The sequence below is a fragment of the Podarcis melisellensis genome (assembly GCF_964234715.1).
Source record: "Podarcis melisellensis genome assembly, chromosome: 11".
NCBI lineage: Eukaryota > Metazoa > Chordata > Lepidosauria > Squamata > Lacertidae > Podarcis > Podarcis melisellensis.
In genome coordinates, this window is record NC_138543.1 from 17,639,601 (window position 1) to 17,659,476 (window position 19,876).

At 42.5% G+C, this 19,876-nt stretch overlaps 1 long non-coding RNA gene across 4 annotated transcripts in view; it reads right to left on the reverse strand.

Annotated features, from left to right (window-relative positions):
* Window positions 1–371: 371 nt before the first annotated feature.
* LOC309380727 overlaps window positions 372–19,876 on the reverse strand; it is a 58,068-nt gene continuing 38,563 nt past the window's right edge. Inside the window, exons 1-3 of one of the 4 annotated variants that reach the window (XR_014173082.1) lie at window positions 18,856–19,317; window positions 16,315–16,383; window positions 372–640 (exon numbers count right to left, since the gene is read on the reverse strand). This is a non-coding gene — a long non-coding RNA (uncharacterized lncRNA). Of the gene's footprint in view, window positions 641–11,604; window positions 11,739–16,314; window positions 16,384–18,855; window positions 19,318–19,876 lie in introns of those variants that run through there. The other 3 variants (XR_014173084.1, XR_014173081.1, XR_014173083.1) reach the window with 3 other exon arrangements.

Consider the following 19,876-nt stretch of genomic DNA (forward strand, 5'->3'; position numbering starts at 1 on the left):
GTCATTGCTTCTTTAGCTCTGGAAGACAGCAGGTGGGATCTATGTGACCTTTTGGTCATCTCTAGAAGTGTTCTGAGGGCTTCTTCTTGAAACAATGAACTCTTCAGGACACTATCACTTAGCCAGGTGACATTGACTAAGACAGTTAAATTTAATATGTGAATGCAAGCTGTCAAGAGCAGAATAAGAAAAGGTCTACCAAATATTGTGCTGAACTCAATATTCCTGATCCTCTCCAAGAAAACATAAAAATGTAACAGCACTCATAATTGAGAATGGAAGGTTAAAATAGACTGTTAATATAAATATAACTTTTTTGCAAGCAAAATTAAAGTGGGAGGATTTCCTTGAAAATTTTCTCCAAATATTTATTTCAATGCCAGAAAAGAGGGAACAAGGCCAGCCATGCTTTTCAGCAAAGTGAGGCAGTCTCGCATAACACATTTGGTAGGGTGTGTGTGTGTGTGAATGGCAGCAGTGATAAGCTTGAGGACATAGCTATGTATGCCATGTGACCTACCCTGCACTGTAAGCTTTTCCTCAGATGCAGAGAAGACACTGTCCCATCAACAGTGTCATAGGTTTTCACACTTCTCTTCATGGAATAGAAGATGGCTTCTGTCTCAAGGCACCAAAATATCTTGAGAGGAAACAAGATGAGAAAAGGCATACATTTGGGGATTGACCAATGTCTAGTTTTCCAAATAATTTAAATAGACAATTTTACCTTTCTCGGTGGGGAATGTATCCCCTGTTTCTGTCTATGCCCCCAATAATGTTTTTTTGCCATTGTTCTCTCAGCTCCTCAGTAGCATAATTGGTTTCAATCCCCTCCCTTCTTGTCTCGCTCCCTCTATATTTTCACAGAAGTAGCAAACATCTGTGGATATCAATGACCAGATGATGAGTCTGAAGTCAAAACCTAATATCTTTTGGAAGCAGTTTGAGCTATGAAATGGCAGGGAAGGAAGACACTGTTCTCCACCTCCCTAGTCAATTCTACCATGGCTTTTCTTCAAAGGAATTCATCCTGTATCTGAGCACTTCCTTTGATTATCTTCTCTCACCAGCTCCCTATCTTTAACTGATATAAGTCATATCCTCATATAGAACCAGCTTTAATTCTCCCCCAAACCTCTTTAACTCATAATTAATTATTCTCTTGTTATGTGAGATCTTGGTGATCTCCTGAGAGGCGATAGCGATTCTGTCTCATGAATCAGGACCCTGGAGAGCTCCCAATGGGCCATGCTGACTGTGTTTGCAAAATGCTGTCTCCACAAAGGAAAGAGTCATCTGAAGACTTTGAAAAGCTAGTCTTCAGATGACCAATGGTATCAAATAGTATGGTAAACAGCCTTATTAGAGAAACTAACCAATAAAGTGAAGCTGATGTGGGGACAAATAGAAGAAGACGCCTTCACCCCAGTTTGGTTCCCCTTTATCACATACACATTCCAACAAGAATCATAGAATCATAGCGTTGGAAGAGACCACAAGGGCCATCGAGTCCAACCCCCTGCCAAGCAGGAAACACCATCAGAGCACTCCTGACATATGGTTGTCAAGCCTCTGCTTAAAGACCTCCAAAGAAGGAGACTCCATCATGCTCCTTGGCAGCAAATTCCACTGTCGAACAGCTCTTACTGTCAGGAAGTTCTTCCTAAGGTTTAGGTGGAATCTTCTTTCTTGTAGTTTGGATCCATTGCTCCGTGTCCGCTTCTCTGGAGCAGCAGAAAACAACCTTTCTCCCTCCTCTATGTGACATCCTTTTATATATTTGAACATGGCTATCATATCACCCCTTAACCTCCTCTTCTCCAGGCTAACCATGCACAGCTCCCTTAGCCGTTCCTCATAGAAGAAGAATCTGTCGATAGCATATGAATCAATCTGGTTAACCTGATTCAAAAATACACACTCACATCCTTCTCTCACACAAAAACAATTCTCACTACAGCCAACCAAAGACAACCAACCACACCCTAAGCCACCCACAACCTCTCTCACCACCAAGGAGATAAAACAAGTGAATAGTAAGAGAACCCATACAAGTAACACTGACACAACCCCTCACACACACTAAGTAAAATAAAAGAAGCATAACCACCCCACTCACCACTCCCCCCTTCCCCCCTTTGTTCTTCTTCTTCTTCCTAATTGTTTAAACCAATCCATGAACCAAGAACTTATATATTGACCCCTAATAATGAAACATAAGTTGTAGATCTTTTTCCACATTTATTGTGCTATTTTGTGATAAACAAATGACATGAGAAAACTTGGTATACTTATTTCTATAACATTATTCTTGTTTATAAAAATTTTAAAAAGGCTGTCAAGACCTTCCCTTTCAGTAGTGTTGGCCCTACGGGAGAGCTGTCTGCAATCTGTAGATTCTGCTACTGCTATCACTACTATAGTGCTAATATAAATACTTTGAACACTTACTGGAATAAGCAATGCAAGCTCTTAGCACATTCAGGAATCTTCACTGAAAGGTGAAGCAACAGCTGTCAGCTTAAGTCTATATTCATTTTTTTAAAAAAAATCCTTCTGGTCAATAAGTCAGAAGGAATAAAAAACAACACTTGGAGTTCATGTCAGTAGGGAGAGCTTAAAGGAAAGCCTTTAGCTTTAGAGGTGGCTGCTGTTTTCCCTCCTCTACCCTAAAAGCTTGATAAGTTTGTGAAAATGCAGGAAGAGGTGAGAAACAGTGAAAGTGGCAGATGAGAGGGCTAGTACTAAGCTATTTTGAGCTAATGCCAAATTTGGGTGCCGATCACCCAAGTGGGGGAGTTAATTTCCAACCCCTTCCCCCACTTTTCATATTTTCTTTTCTAATTTAAGAAAGGTACAGGCAGATACACTGAAGTGAAATGGGTTTTCCCCCATCCCTCCTTGCTTTTGAAATGTCAACAATGGTAACTATAAAGACTGCATAGGTTGGTGATACACAGCACACACAGATTCTTGCATATTGGTAAAACAACGAATCAGTTATGAGTCAATGCAAAATTGCAAGGCAGGCTGGACTCAGGTCAGAATGACTTGGAGATTACTAAAGTGGGGAAGGTTATTTATTTCTATCTCTTCCCCATTTTCATGCCTTGCCTCAGTTTATTCCCATTACTTCTGAAATGCCAACACACACACTTCTGTCCATTGGTAAAACACACAAGAATCTTGATCCAGCTGTAATTTTGATCACACCAGTTTTTGAAGTGCTTTATCAATGTACACATTCCTATCAGCGATGGAGAGTTTGGGGAAACAAAGACAATACAGTGGTATCTCGGGTTACATACACTTCAGGTTACATACGCTTCAGGTTACAGACTCCGCTAACCCAGAAGTAGAACCTCGGGTTAAGAACTCTGCTTCAGGATGAGAACAGAAATCGTGCTCTGGCGGCATGGCAGCAGCAGGAGGCCCCATTAGCTAAAGTGGTGCTTCAGGTTAAGAACAGTTTCAGGTTAAGAACGGACCTCCGGAATGAATTAAGTACTTAACCTGAGGTACCACTGTAATGAACACAGGGAACTGAAATCTGTAGCAAACTGCATGCGTATCAGGAATGCAGAGGAGTGGGGAGATGATAATAGACTGAGGACTGAGAGCAGGAGCAAGCCAAGGGCGCACAGCACTCTGAACAGGATTCTGAAATCAATAAAAACAAAACAATGGAAATGGTGACTGCAGACCTTGGTAACTCACAACGCTCGTCTTGCTTCCATATTGGAAACAAGGCCAGGTAATTTGGATGCCCCAAATCAGGGGAGAAACAGAGATGAGATGGATTTGGGAACCATCCTTGGTAAGAGTTCAAGCAGAGCCCTCTTCAGCAGATGAAGTGATCTTGTGAGGGGGCAGGAGGGACAAGCAGAGTGCTGAGGCAGGCTTCCTACAGGCATCTGGTTGGCCACTGTGAGAATAGGATGCTGCACTAAGATGGGTCATTGGCCGGTTCCAGCAAGCTCCTCTTGTATTCTCATGGATGGTGACTGTCAGAATTGGGGAACTTTTAGAACCAATGGAGCAATCCGTGTGTTTTAGAGCTTTGAGTGTTTGTTGTTGTTTAGTCATTTAGTTGTGTCCGACTCTTCATGACCCCATGGACCAGAGCACGCCAGGCACTCCTGTCTTCCACTGCTTCCCGCAGTTTGGTCAAACACATGCTGGTAGCTTCGAGAACACTGTCCAACCATCTCGTCCTCTGTCATCCCCTTCTCCTTGTGCCCTCCATCTTTCCCAACATCAGGGTCTTTTCCAGGGAGTCTTCTTTTCTCATGAGATGGCCAAAGTATTGGAGCCTCAGCTTCAGGATCTGTCCTTCCAGTGAGCACTCAGGGCTGATTTCCTTAAGAATGGATAGGTTTGATCTTCTTGCAGTCCATGGGACTCTCAAGAGTTTCCTCCAACACCATTGGTGGTGTTGTATGGTGTTGAGTGTTTGAGAATGCTGATTTTCCAACCTCTGTAGGTCCAAGAGGCTCCCAGCTTCACAAATTCACCTTTCCTGAGTTGTGAGGAGATGAGAGCAGTGTTGAGGAAATGGAGTTGGCATGCTCATCCTCTCTGCCCTGATATGGGTGATGTTGAATCATATCACCAGAAGAAGACTCATATTTCATTTTTTGCCTTTTCCGAAATTACATACAATGCATTTTCCTTAAATCCATGTTGGAAGCACAGGCTGAAAAGATTTGTACTTCCATATTACCAAGCAGCATCCCCGCAAGTTAAGTGGTCAAGTTAGACAGCGGTATTTTTTAACATGCAATTAGAAAGTTGTCGGGATGTGGACTGATAATCAACATTGACTGAAGAAGTTAAGTGAGGACAGAAATAGGTACTCGAAACTAATCAGTGTTCCACAGATAACTTCCCCAGTCAAAGATACTGTGCAGAACTTGATTTGACTGTCCTCTTAACTGAAATCCCATTGCAAACAAAGGAAATGCTCTGTCCTATTGATTTTTTAAAGCTACTAAATTCTCCCAGGGTGTTATCAGTATGTCCTCCTCTTCTATTTTAAATATATTTTAATTTCCTAATACAAGCTAATCAGCAGGCTCAACATTAATCTTGCTAGGGAGGAAGTTTTTTGTTAATGCAATAATTGTAGCCCATCAGTTGACTTGGGTTATAAGCAACTAGCTTTCATTCTAATTCCCAAATGGGTCAACAAGCAGAAAAGTGAATTGTATTTCATGTTGACATTTTGCTGTTTAAAGCTTGCCGGCCGCAGAGAATCAGCTACTATGTGGACCTGGAGCACAGCTCACTGGACTGAAGTTATTAACACAGCAACCCTGTACTATGATTACTCAGAAGTAAATCCTATTGAATTCAATGGGGCTTACTCTCATGCGGGGTGGGGTTAGATAGCAGCCTGACATATCACAACACACTCTCACATCTTATTCTGTACTTATGTAAAGGTGCTGAGCATAATCAGATAGTTGATTTCATGTAGGCCAATATTGTCTGCTCTGACTGGCATATGCTCTCCAAGGCCTGAGGAAGGGTTTTCCTCACCCTTGTGCTCGCCATCTTTCCTAACATCAGGGTCTTTTCCAGGGAGTCTTCTCTTCTCATGAGGTGGCCAAAGTATTGGAGTCTCAGCTTCAGGATCTGTCCTTCCAGTGAGCACTCAGGGCTGATTTCCTTCAGAATGGATAGGTTTTATCTTCTTGCAGTCCATGGGACTCTCAAGAGATCTCTCCCCCTTTATGGATCACTGCCTTGCCATGGTGAAGGGGCTTGAATAACTCAGAGAAGCTATGAACTATGCCGAGCAGGGCACCCAAGATGAACAGGTCATAGTGGAGAGTTTTGACCAAACATGATCTACCTGGAGGAGGAACCAGCAAGCCACTCCAGTATCCCTGCCAAGAAAACTCCATGGACGCTTGCTACTAGGGGTCCTTTAACTGGAAACTGAGCCTGGGATCTTAGCACCCTTAGTGATGATGTATAATGGGAGAGAAGGAGGGGTGGAGGCTCACTCGGAGCAACACCATTATTCCAAGAGGCCACATTCCCAAGCCTGTCTCTGTGAATATTGAATAAAAATGGATGGTAAGATTTTTCTTGTCCATTCCGGGCAACCTGCCATGTGGGTTGGTTTCTCTGCTGCCTGACACTGTGGCCCTTTGGGTGTTGCTGAATTTCAGCCACAGACAGCATGGTCAATGTTCAGGATGATGAGAGTTGGAGTTCAACAGCATCTGGAAGTCCATTGGTTCTCCATCTCTCTTGTACCACATCCTTTGTGCACATCAGAGATTCTTCAAATGTCATAGTACACTTCAGACATTGGTTCTTTAGGTCGGAAGGCATCGTGATAGACATTCACCTCCAGCTGGAGTCAAAAGTCCATTTTGATTCCCCCCCACCTCACCCCGGCAGGAAATACATATCTATATCTCAAAGGATCCATTGTCCCACATCTCATAAAAGTATCAGCAATTCCTGTAAAATATGTATGTGCAAGTGTTAAGATTCTGTGTATTAAGCGACGCACGGTATTTTGAGCAGAATTTGAGACAGGGTATAGGGAGAAAGGACTCACATAGTAGGACTCTAGACGGATCTGAGTTGAGAGGATGGTTAATCACTATGCAACACTAAGCACCATGCTAAGACCCTTATGCCAGCTTCTGTAGATCATTGCTTCAAGTCCATTGTTCATAGCATTGGGCCATGAAGCATATTCTAAGAATAAGGCACAGTGCCAAACATTTCGAATCAAAACAAGCAGATATTTTCACTGTGAAGTGTAATCAAACATATATTACAAGCATCTTCTGCCGATGTGCCAAGGACCACAAATGACGCTCCTTTAATTCCGCTTTGAGATGTTCTATTTATTCTAATGCCGTGCAAGAATTCTTACCAAGTAACAAAAGATGCTTTGCATTTTGAGACTCAAATGTCATCTAGAAGAACAGCAGTTTAAATATGGATGCCTTTAACAGCAAATGACAGTGGTGTACATTAGGATTATCTTGAAGGAAAATAACAGATTTTTTTTTTTTTTTAGAATAGCAAGCCACAACAAGTCCAGTTACTGCTGCCTGGGGCCATTGCATATTATTAAATGGTAAGAAATGTAAATCCTTTTGCCATTTATAAAAGGCAAACCTGGAAAGCAACCCAGAGTCTTCATGTGTTGTAAAGAGAATACACACTACAGCCAACGTTTACATAACTGCGCAATTGGGAGGCAGATGCTGTAGGAAGTGAAATGAGATCATTCATGTTTTATTGAGGTTATGGGACAGCAAGGCAAAGGAAGCTCATATCACTTAAAACTATGCTAAATAAGGGGCTGTGGAAAGAGTTTGAGTTAGAAGGAGCAGTTTATAATGCTGCATCCTTTGGTAGCTACTGCGGTTAAGCCTTGTGGGAGCTGCTAGTTATGGAAAATTTTCTCTTCTGGCTTCCTGCCCTGGACTCTTTTGATTTTCCCTGCATCTCATCCCATACTGGCTGTTCCAAGTGCCCCTGCTAGAGAAGGCTTGTGGCCATGCTGAAATGACTAATTTATTTCCCCCAAAGAAAGAACATAACATTCACAATGTCTACAGCCTCACATTCCTGGCATTGGGCAATTGGGACAGATTAGGGATTCTGCTGGTTTGCTGTCCGCCTCGCTGCCTAGTATTCTTCCTGCTTGAGCTGACAGAGCTGGTCTCAGAGGCAGTGTTGAGGCCTCCCAGACTGCTGGTTTGGGGGCACTTCAATATTCATGCTGAGGCAACTGGCTCTGGGGTAGAAGAAGAGGAGTTTGGATTTGATATCCCGCTTTATCACGACCCGAAGGAGTCTCAAAGCGTCTAACATTCTCCTTTCCCTTCCTCCCCAACAACAAACACTCTGTGAGGTGAGTGGGGCTGAGAGACTTCAAAGAAGTGTGACTAGCCCAAGGTCACCCAGCAGCTGCATGTGGAGGAGGAAGCAAACCTGGTTCACCAGATTACGAGTCTACCGCTCCTAACCACTACACCACACTGGCTCAGGACTTCATGGCTGCCATGACAACCACGGGGCTGTCCCAACTTGTCACCGGCCCGGTGCAAGAGGCAGGCCACACTCTGGACTTTGCTTTATCAACTAGGCAGGAAGAGGTGGTTCTGAAAATGGGGGGTATTGACATCAGTCCCTTGTCATGCTCAGATCACTTCCTGCTGAGATTGAGGCCTTCAGAGTTTAATTAACTATGAACCACAAAATCTGAGATCCCCTCAAAATGGGTGTCAAAGTTTTGCAATCGTTTTGCAGAGTTTTGCAGCAAACCCCCCACGTTTTGCAGCATCCCACAAATGGAGTAATTGATACATCAAAATGTAGCTAATGCCTCCAAACTCAACGTTGTCCAATTTACTCCATACCAGCGCCAAAGTTTTGCAGCGTTTTGCAGCGTTTTGCAGCAAAAAAACCCGTATTTTGCAGTGCCCCACAAATGGAGCAATACCCACTCAAACCCAGGTGTGAATAAACTTTGGCACCATTTTCGAGAGGATCCCAGATTCTGGGGTTCGTAGCTAATGAAGCCAGCTTTCAGCAGCTTTCCCCCGCTATAGAGGTGGAGGACTTCTGAGGATGGTTTGCCCTCGGAGGCTGATGGATCCAATGGGTTTCAAATGGCTCTGGGATTTTCTGGCTGATAGACTGGCCTGTTGAAGCCCTGATCAACTTCTGGGAATTCTGAATAACTTGGGTTACTGACATGATTGCCCCTGAGCACCCTTTCCCACTTCGTGGTGCCTGTTTGGCTCCCTGGTGTACTCCAAAGCTTAGGGCAAGGAAACAAACAGCTTGAATGTGAGTAGATGAAAACTCCAGTCAAACGCAACTGAACAATGGTTCATTATTGAACCTACCTAGCAGCAGTAAAGGCAGCAAAGAAGGCATACTTTGTGGCCTCTATTGCATTCTCATTGCGCCATCCCGCAGAGCTTTTCCAGGTGGGGCCTTTTACAGTCTGGCCTGAAGGAGGTTGACAGAACTGATAGCTGGCTGTGACTTGTTTGCAAAGCACTTTGTAGATAATATCACCCGCATCTGCTGGGACCTTGACTCCACTGTTACAGCAGATGGATCTCAGGAGGGATCCAGAGCAGTCATGTTGTGTTGAATGAGTTTCAGTTGGTAAGACTCAAGGATGAATAAAAATGTGGACATTTGGAATTTGGTTATGTCACTCCACAGAACAGGATACTTCTTCATTCTTCTTTCTTACATCCAGTATCTTGCAGTAGCAGCTGACAGGGAGATGGTGGCACTCACCTGATGTCACTGATGCGCACCAGATTAGGGAGGGGGAGGGGCAAAGCAATGGGGAGGTCAACACGGTGCAAATGCACCAGCTAAGCCAGATCAACGCTGCTGGTGGTGTGTTCGCAACTGATCTTCCTATTGCCTCGTTGCAGTAAGCAGCAACAACAGCTGTTGAGAGTTGAAGTGAGTGGTGCTATCCCATTGCACCATTCACTACTGATTGTCAATGTGCCCTGATAGCACTGTGGTCATAGTAATAATGGCATGACCTCACAAACATACATCTAGCTCAGTATTGTCTATTCCGACCAGCATTAACTTCCCAAGGTCTGCTATCATCCAGGCCTGCTATTTTGTTACAAGTGTATACCTGGACTGTACAGTCTGTACAATCTGACATCCTTTTGACTGGACACACACTAGGAACCGGTCCTGATAATTTCTGCCTAAAAAGAACATGCTCCATGAGCATAGAAAGCTGCCTTATACTGAGTGAGACCTTTGGTTCATCTTGCTCAGTACTGACACCTTTGGTTCATCTTGCTCAGTACTGAGACCTTTGGTTCATCTTGCTCAGTACTGTGTACACTGACCAGCAGCAGCTCTCCAAGTTTTCAGATGGAGAGTCTCTCCCAGTCCTATTCTGAGATGCCAGGAATTGAACATGAAACCTTCTTCATGCAAAGTAGATGTTCTACCACTGAGCTATGGTCCTGTCCCTACGAAACATGATCCTAGGACCCCCAAGTGATGGTACTTCCCTTTGTTGGTGGTCTTACCTCTGAGCTGTAGCTCTTCCCAGATACTGGCTCATAAATTAGATCTGCCTGGTCCTGCCTATTGAGAACTAATGAGTTTACCAAAGGGTTTCTTAATTAAATCACTGTTTTTGGTTTTGATTTTTTCCTGTTCCAAGTAGACGCTGCACCTGAGAAGCTTTATTTTGGGCTGATTCAGTTCTAGGTCCCTTGTCGGTGTCTGAGGAAAGATGAAACCCAGCTAAATAAATTATTTAAATGACGTTAAGGAGCAATAAATCTGATTGCTCTTGGCAGAAGTATGATACAAAGATGGCATTTAGATGAGCTCTGGGAGGGGGGAAAATGTGTATCCGAAGATGAAAAGATGCTAAGCACCGTGCCCTGTGGGAATCTTCACAGAGCTATTCACAACGAGAAAGTCCAATCTGATTAGAACTTTGAAGCGTGATTGGCAATCAGGGACTGTGTCTTTGGCAAACCAGCTCTTCTGGGCTCCTTTGGAAAAAATGTGTGATGTGCTCGCCTTTTACCCTTTAAGCTCTTGAAGGAAAGCCAGCTGGAAGCCTCTTTAAAATACAGAAACGAGGCAGATAGAGGCTTAGCAGTTGTGTTTGCAGCCCACATTCACGGCTGGTGCATGATTAAGTATCAACAAGCTTCAGTGTTAGGATCTGATGTTAGATAAGCACTCCAGAAATTAGTCATTTCCCACCCTGAACTCGGAACTTCTACAGTGATGGATCATAATCACAAAGAGCTTGACATTCTAGCATGATTTACCATCTCCTATCTCAGAAGGTTTCACCTCTTAAAGAAAGGTCAAAGTAGAAGAAATGTCATTGTGCAATTAGCAGAAGTGTGAAAGATTTTTAAATACTCAATATAGGTGTTGGCGAGGAAGTGGGGCTCATCATAACTGGGACCCCAGCATGGGGAGGGAGGGGCTTTAATCCTTTCATCTGCACTTGCTTTTTGCATTAGAAATAAACTTTCACTTGCACCGCCAAAAGCAAGTGTGGGGATCCCTATGTCAGGGAGCCAACAGGGAGAGCAGGTTGTTCACAGGTCAGAGAGAGAGAGAGACTTGGCCTACCTACCGTTAGTTTCTTTATTAAGGAAACAGGACATAGAACACACAGAGACTTCTAATGGTTGCTCGTGTCTTAATAAAGCAGTTGTCCGGACTGGTTTGTAGCTCCACCTTCACTCCCTAGCCCTGAGTGTCAGGACCCTTCCTCTGTGTTCTTCTGCTGTGGTGTACTCTGAAGGACCCTCTCTGTGTCTGCCTGGCTCTCGGCTTAGTAACATGCAAAAAAATGCCTCATTCTGGGAGTGCAGGGGGCTGCAAGCTGTCAGAGTGGCTCTGTGGGAGAAGTCTGATTCCTGTTTCTGCCTCTTTGCTGTCCCTCAAGTTCCCAGCCTCCAGTACTTTCCAGCTCGTTCCCTCATCTGGGGTGTGGCCTGTTTCCCACCACCAGGATCCAGGATCCAAATCCTCTTCCTCCATGCTTTACCGTGTGTGTGTGTGTGTGTGTGTGTGTGTGTGTGTGTCTTGGTCAGGGAGCTTCCACCACTCCTCCTCATCCAGCCAGTCCTTGACACTCGATCAATATCAGGACAACAGCAGGAGCAAGCGGCCAAGCCCAATTTTCTCTGCTAGTGTTCCAGTCTGGATTGGAAACCCTGGTTCTAAAACAACAACAACAACAACAATAATAATAATAATAATAATAATAATGCATTTCTTTATTTATACCCCATCCATTTGGCCAGGCCCCAACCCAGTCACTCTGAGCAGCTCCCAACAGAATATTAAAAACACGATAAAACATCAGACATAAAAAACTTCCCTAAACAGGGTTGCCTTCAGATGTCTTCTAAAAGTCAGATAGTCATTTATTTCCTTGACATCTGATGGGAGGGTGTTCCACAGGGCGGGTGGCACTACCTAGAAGGCCCTCTGCCTGGTTCCCTGTAACCTCACTTCTCGCAGTGAGGGAACTGCCAGAAGGCCCTCGGAGCTGGACCTCAGTGTCCGGGCTGAACGATGGAGGTAGAGACGCTCCTTCAGTTATAGTGGGCTGAGGCCGTTTAGGCCTTTAAATATGTGTCTCATCAAAGGTGACTCTATGAAATTATTTTATGACAACTGGCACATCGCTTCACATCGATTGTTCCAGAGTCCCTTTATCATTCCTTACGCTAATAATATGAGCACATGCTGCACAGAGCTTTCCAGACGTTTCATGTTGTTAACACACTTTTTAGACATGCATCATTTCGTGAAACATTAATTCAGTTTTACTAGCAAACCGGAGGTTAAACTAACCCCTTTCCAACCCTGCGAGAAGCACGGGAAGTGTTCGTGCGACAAACCTACAAACTGCAGCCGACACACTAATGTGTCGCAACACACAGTTTGGAAACTCTGCTGTAGAGCGTAGTCATATCAAAAACCTCACATCAGACTGGTCCAATGTGCGGTCCTCAAGTCCTTTTTGGTGGCCCTCGGCTACATCTGACATCCACCCATCCCTCATGCTGCTTTCCCAGAGCTGGGTAAGTGGAGTGTAGGGCTTTGGGAAGGAGGTGTGAGGGCTCTGACAAGGTCCTAGAGTCCTCCTGCTTCCTCCCAAAGCCTTGTTGTGCTTTCCCAACTTTGGGAAGAAGCTGGGAGAGCTCTAGGACCCTGCCAGAGCCTCACACCTTCTTCCCAAAGCTTGGTGCCTTGCTTGGGAAGGTAGCTTGAGGGCTGGGGTGTGTTTGTGCGGTATCCAATTTTGGCCTTGCTCACCCCCTCCCCCTGCTGCATGACAAGACAGTGTGTGGGTTGTACACTTGGTATGAAGACCTGGGGAGCTCTGCCTCACACTTTCCTTCTCTCTCCCAATCAGTTTTCCTTTGGTGTCATGTCTCTTTGCATTGTAAGCCTAAAGGCAGGGACTGTCATTCTGAGTGAGCTGTAAGCCACTCTGGATGGTCCCTTTTGAGGGATGAGTCAGATTTTTTAAAGGTAATTAAATAAACCTTTTTAGCATCTATGATACAGACATCTAACAGGATTGATTTGTATTAGTTATAGGCTTCCCGATAGGAAGTTCTCTGGGTGTCTCACAGTATAAAAATCAAACACAAAACAAGGCAATAAAATAAAATGCAACATTAAAAACGCTGTACAAAGTAATAATAGAAACCAGGTCAAACAAATTGGAGATGAACAAATAAAGATCAACAGAGCTGAAACAGTGCTAAAAGCTACAACATGATTTGAAAGGTTTAGGAAATTGAGAAGATCTTTTCCAGGCACACACACACACAAAAACATATAAAAGTAGTTGCCAGTTGAAGCTCACCCATTGAAGTTCATTCAGTAGCAGCACTGAAGGAATGGCCTCAGATGCAGATCTCAGGGTCTGGTTAGGTACATGTGGGAAGATGTGATCCTTCAAGTATTGAGAATAACCTTAAAGGTCAAAACAAACACTTTTAATCAGGCTCAGAAGCATACTGGGATCCCTTAAACCACTACGTGAGCAGATCAAAACACTATATCACGACATCTGGGATTGGCTCACTCCAGTAACATGGTCAGTGTCCAGGACTAGACAAATAGATACAGTCGTACCTTGGATCCCGAATGCCTTGCGAGTCGAACATATTGACTCCCGAATGCCGCAAACCCGGAAGTGAGTTGAAATATACTCGGAGTCCAGCAGTGATTTCATGCTCTTTATTACAGCTTGTTAAAACAGTGATTGAATTGCCCCCCAAACCTCTGGCTTTTATATACATTATTTACACAATGAGTCCCATCTGATTGGCTGATTCTGCTTCCCTCCTGGAGCCTGATTGGTCTTCTACTGCAAGCTAATCAGTTGTTGCATTCTTGGATCCTATCTGCCTATTGTTCTAGGATCCAAGCTTAGCACATAACAGAGTGCTCTGGTTTGCGAACGTTCTTTGGAACCCGAACATCTGACACGACTTCCACGGCTTCTGGTTGGCTGCAGGAGCTTTCTGCAGCCAATTAGAGGCCGTGCCTTGGTTTCCGAATGTTTTGGAAGTCAAACAGACTTCTGGAACAGATTCTGTTTGACTTCCAAGGTACCACTGTATAATGCTTCCATAAAAACCAAGTGTGATTGCTCTAGAGGAGCTCTCAGCCGCACATTTGCCCCTTTCTTCCCCAACCATGAATCTCTTTTGAAGCAATATTCTTTGTGCTCTTTCCCAGACTCATTCCCGAGGAGAGATACCCGCTAACAAATAGTTCCCGTATAAACGCTGGCAGCAGAGCTGCTGATTTCACTGAAAACTGTGTGGACAAATGTTCAAAGAAAATGTGTGCAGATGGGAAAGGGAAGTGATTTCTAATTCTGCAAATGTTTATCGACTAATTTCCCTGCTGGTTGTCGCAGCCAAGTCTCAAGCTGTTGACAAGCACCGTGACAATTCTGTCTTTTATCGTTCCCTTTGGGTTTTTTTTAATTTAAAAATGGGTTTTTATTAGGTTAAACTTTTGAAAGACCCCTGACAAGAGAAACTTGATGCATGGTTTCACCTAATGATTATGTAATTCAGAAGACCGTTTGTTATTTGCAACAGAAGAAAAAGTGCATGTGTGTGTTGTTTGTGCACAATGTTCATGGCAACATGAGCACAACCCTCTCTCTTCATCACTGCCAGCTTCTCTGCAGAATGGCTTTTAATTAGTATTCATTTACTAAGTGGTGGCCCATAAAGGGTTTGTTTCTAACCTAAGAAACAATTAAACCAGACCTTTACCTCTCTGAAATATGTTACTCATTTTCCCCCTGTCAAGATACTTAAGCCAGATGGTCCACATTTATTTCACCGGCTTCACCTTTTCCCTGCACAGATGTCCTACTTGTGCAAGTAAGTTGTCACTTTGGAATTTGCTTTTTCTGTTTCAGCTGCACTTTCTGCAGAATTTATATAAAGCAAAGTTATTTCATAATAAAGGGCTAGCCTTTGTCTTCCTGCAGCAGACTAACATGACTACTCATCTGGAATTTGTATAGCGTTGCGAATTATAGTAATAATACTAGTAGTATTTTTTACACCATTTCTATACCACTTGTGCTCTCTCTTTCTCTCTCTCTCTCCGTCTCTCTCTCTCTCTCTCTCTCTCTCTCTCTCTCTCTCCTCTATTATCTATCTATATCTATCTATCTATCTATCTATCTATCTATCTATCTATCTATCTATCTATCATCTATCTATCTATCATCTATCTATCTATCATCTATCTATCGTCTATCTATCTATCTATCTATCTATCTATCTATCTATCATCTATCTATCTATCTATCTATCATCTATCATCTATCATCTATCTATCTATCATCTATCATCTATCTATCTATCAATCATCTATCTATCTATCTATCTATCTATCTATCTATCATCTATCTCTATCTATCATCTATCTATATCTATCTATCTATCTATCTATCTATCTATCTATCTAATCTATCTATCATCTATCTATCTATCTATCTATCTATCTATCTATCTATCTATCTATCATCTATCTATCATCTATCTATCTATCTATCTATCATCTATCTATCTATCATCTATCTATCTATCTATCTATCTATCTATCTATCTATCTATCTATCATCTATCTATCTATCTATCTATCATCTATATAATCTATCATCTATCTATCATCTATCTATCTATCTATCTATCTATCTATCTATCATCTATCTATCTATCATCTATCTATCTATCATCTATCTATCTATCATCATCTATCATCTATCTATCTATCATCTATCTATCTATCATCTATCTATCTATCATCTATCTATCTATCTATCTATCTATCTATCTATCTATCATCTATCTATCTATATCTATCTATCATCTATCTATCTATCTATCATCTATCTATCTATCTATCTATCTATCTATCTATCTATCTATCTATCTATCTATCTATCTATCTATCTATCTATCATCTATCTATCTCTATCTATCTATCTATCTATCTATCTATCTATCTATCTATCTATCTATCTATCTATCTATCTATCTATCTATCATCTATCTATATCTATCTATCTATCATCTATCTATCTATCTATCTATCTATCTATCTATCTATCTAATCTATCATCTATCACCTCTCTACCTCTAAGTAGTGTACAGTAAACTAAAGAAACAACAACCTACAGAACAACCAGTATTACAGAAATACAGTTAACATAATACAAAGTTACATTAATACGCTCACAGTTCTTTCTTCAGCTTCTGCCCCCTCCTCCTCCAGTCGCTTTCCACTTATAGTTTCGATCTTCACAGTCTGGTGAAGAAGGAATAATAGAATCATAAAATTGTAGAGTTGGAAGAGACCCCAAGGGCCATCTAGGCCCCCTGCCTGCTGTGCAGGAATCTCCGCTAAAGCATCCATGACAGGTGGCCATCCAAGCTCTGCTTAAAAACCTCCAAGGAAGGAGAGTCCACCACCTCCTGAGGGAGTCTTTTCCACTGTCGGACAGCTCTTACTGTCAGAAAGCTTTTCCTGATGTTTAGCTGGAATCTCCTTTTTTGTAACTTGAAGCTGGGAACTTGGAGATCGCAAGGTCTCCATCTAATGGCAGCCTGCGGCTTGTGGAGGGCAAACTACCACCAACACATAACACCTTCTTTGGGGATTTGCAATGGCTACCCATCTACTAGCAGGCCAAGATTAAGGTGTTGGTAACATGTAAGGTCCTATATAGCTTGGGACCAGGGTCCTTGAAGGAAGAAGAAGAAGAAGAAGAAGAAGAGTTTGGATTTGATATCCGGCCTTTCACTCCCTTTAAGGAGTCTCAAAGCGGCTAACATTCTCCTTTCCCTTCCTCCCCCACAACAAACACTCTGTGAGGTGAGTGGGGCTGAGAGACTTCAAAGAAGTGTGACTGGCCCAAGGTCACCCAGCAGTTGCATGTGGAGGAGCGGAGACGTGAACCCGGTTCCCCAGATTACGAGACTACCGCTCTTAACCACTACACCACACTGGCTCTTCTTGTTCTTGCTCTTCTTGTTCCATGGTAGATCACTGTGATCTGTTGCAGAGCTACTTCTGTAAGTTCCAAAGATATCACAACTCTGCTCCACAGACCCTGATGCACGCAGAGGCACATGGGGAAGTGTGACCAGTTGCACTGGGTACAGAGCCTTGAGGCAACATGGGGGGCTCTGTAACTATTATGTAAAATGGAAGGTAAGAGGCTGGGGGGGGGATTTTGGAGTTGCACAGGGAGCCACTGAAATTTGAGACCCTGAGGTACACCACTGGCATAGGGATTTCGGCGGGGCTGTTTTGTGGAATAGCATTCCTGTTATTACTAGATAATGATATATAATGAATGAAAAAGGATGTTCAAAATAACTTTTGTAAAAAACCCAAAACCCTTTGGGGAATTATAGGGACCTAAACTGTATAAAAATTCTGCTGCAAGTGTAGATCCGCTTGAAGATGACAGAACAATGGCTCTTGTTTATGTATCATTCTCCACTTTGTTTATTATTTTTGCAATTCAGAAAATGGTATATGGTATGATTGGTGGAGCTGCTGTTTTCTAAATGTTTCTTGATGTCGCATATCAAACACATTAGGCTTTATTAATGTTAAAGCAAGAAGCCTTTTCTCCATGACTATGAAGTGCATATTGATCCGTCAACAAAATAAAGTTTTAGTTCAATTTGTCAACGTTCCTAGCAGATTTAAAATGAAATCACAGTATCAGCCATATAGCTTGATTTGCTGCATTGCAGAAGCCTTAAAAAAATACCTATAAAGCTTAAGAGCTTGTATATCTTTAGGATTTCTAAGGACAGCTACTGCGTTTGACAGACAGCTATCCTCCCACACTATCTAGACGTAGTTGGAAATGAAGGATTGGCCCTCTTTCTGCAGCTGAGCGCAGTGCTGAATATACATTTGGTTTTGGGAAGGGAAGGGAAAATAAAATGTGGAGATGGGTTATTCTACTGCTATCGTGCTCAGAAGGTCTGCTCATAAATAAATATGCCATTATGAGATGCATAATTTATGTTTATTTTTTATTATTTAGATGCATCTTCTGACCTTCAATTACATTATCAGAGCGGACAAAAATAATTTCTTGCAAATGCCACAAAATAATACAGTCGTACCTTGGTTGATGAATGCCTTGTGAGTCGAACATTTTGGCTCCTGAACACAGCAAACCTGGAAGTGAGTGTTCCAGTTTGCGAATGTTCCAACGAAGGAAGCTCCTGCAGCCAATCGGAAGCCACGCCTTAGTTTCCAAATGTTTTGGAAGTCGAACGGACTTCTGGACGGATTCCATTCGACTTCTGAGGTAGCACTGTACAGTCCTAAAGTTAGGGTGTGGGAGAACTGAAGGGGTAGATGTGCCTCATCCAACGACTGCCCAGGGCAGAAGTCGGGCCATTGTAGCGTTCTTAAACTTCACCATCCTATTCAATACTTTTTGCTTTACTAATTTCTTCCCCATGGATGGTTGGTGAAACTCAGCCTGCAGTGATTTTCACAGTAGTGCAGAGGGAACCAGTGAGCTTATGTAGAGGAGATTTGTTCCTATCCTGTGTCTTTCTAGTATCAGGCAGAGTGGGAACCAGGACTGGCCATAATGCTCATTTGTATGATATTTTGTTAAATAATTAAGAAATCCATGTGTTGACGTGTTTAATCTTTTTACTGGTAACTGTTTCTAACTGTTTTTAATGATTTTGTTAATATTTATTGTAACATCTTTGAGGTTTTATCACAATCAAATGGTACCTTGGTTTTCAAATGCCTTGGTTCCCAAACACCGAAAACCCAAAAGTAAGTTTAACGTTTTTTGAATGCTTTTCGGAAGCTAGATGTCAGATACGGCTGTCAGCTATTGTTTCCAGGGCACCTGCACAAATCAGAAGCCATGGTTTTCGAACATTTCAGAAGTCAAATGGACTGCCGGAACAAATTAAGTTTAGCGCTTTAGTTTTTTCTATTTATTTTGCGTTTTTGTTTTTGAGGCTTTTGGGGTTAATTTGCTTTTGTGACTGTGTGGAACCGAGTTCAGCTACTGATTGATTGATTGATTGATTGTGTGACTGCAGAAATGGATAAAAGCCCCCCATCCAAACAATGGCTATCATCAGTGCAGGTAAGAAAAAAAACGTAATTTTGATTTTTACCATCTACAATACTGTCTTATTTATTTTATAGTACAGTACATTGATTATTGCTTTCATTTTATGGATCAGTGGTCTCGTTAGATAGTAAAAATCATGTTAAATTGCTATTTTAAGGGTTGTTTTTAACCCATTTTGCATTACTTTCTATAGGAAAGCGCACCTTGGTTTTGGAACACTGTGGTTTTGGAACGGACTTCCGGAAAGGATTAAGTCTGAGAACCAAGATACCACTGTATATGCTTTTGGTTAAATTCATTAATTGAATCAAATGTTCCTCTTCTGTTTGCTTCCCCGCCCCCAACAACAACTACGAAATGGATATTAATTAAGGATTTTTTAATTGTATTTGAGGTTGCAATGGATATCCTCTCTGGTGCCCTTGCAGCTTTGTAGTTTGATAGCTGTATAGCCGTCTGCCCAAACAGGGACGGCTAAAATGGCCAAAAGCACTTTCTTTTTTTATGTAAATAGTCTGTCAAGGTCCATTAAGTGTCTGCTTTGTAATGTAAGCTAGGGTCCTGAGTTGCTACTGAATCTTACTAGTTGGAGATCCTTCTGGGAGGTGAGCAGGAAAAGGCATGCCACCAAGGTCTGAATGTGTCAAAAACCACAAAATAGACTGG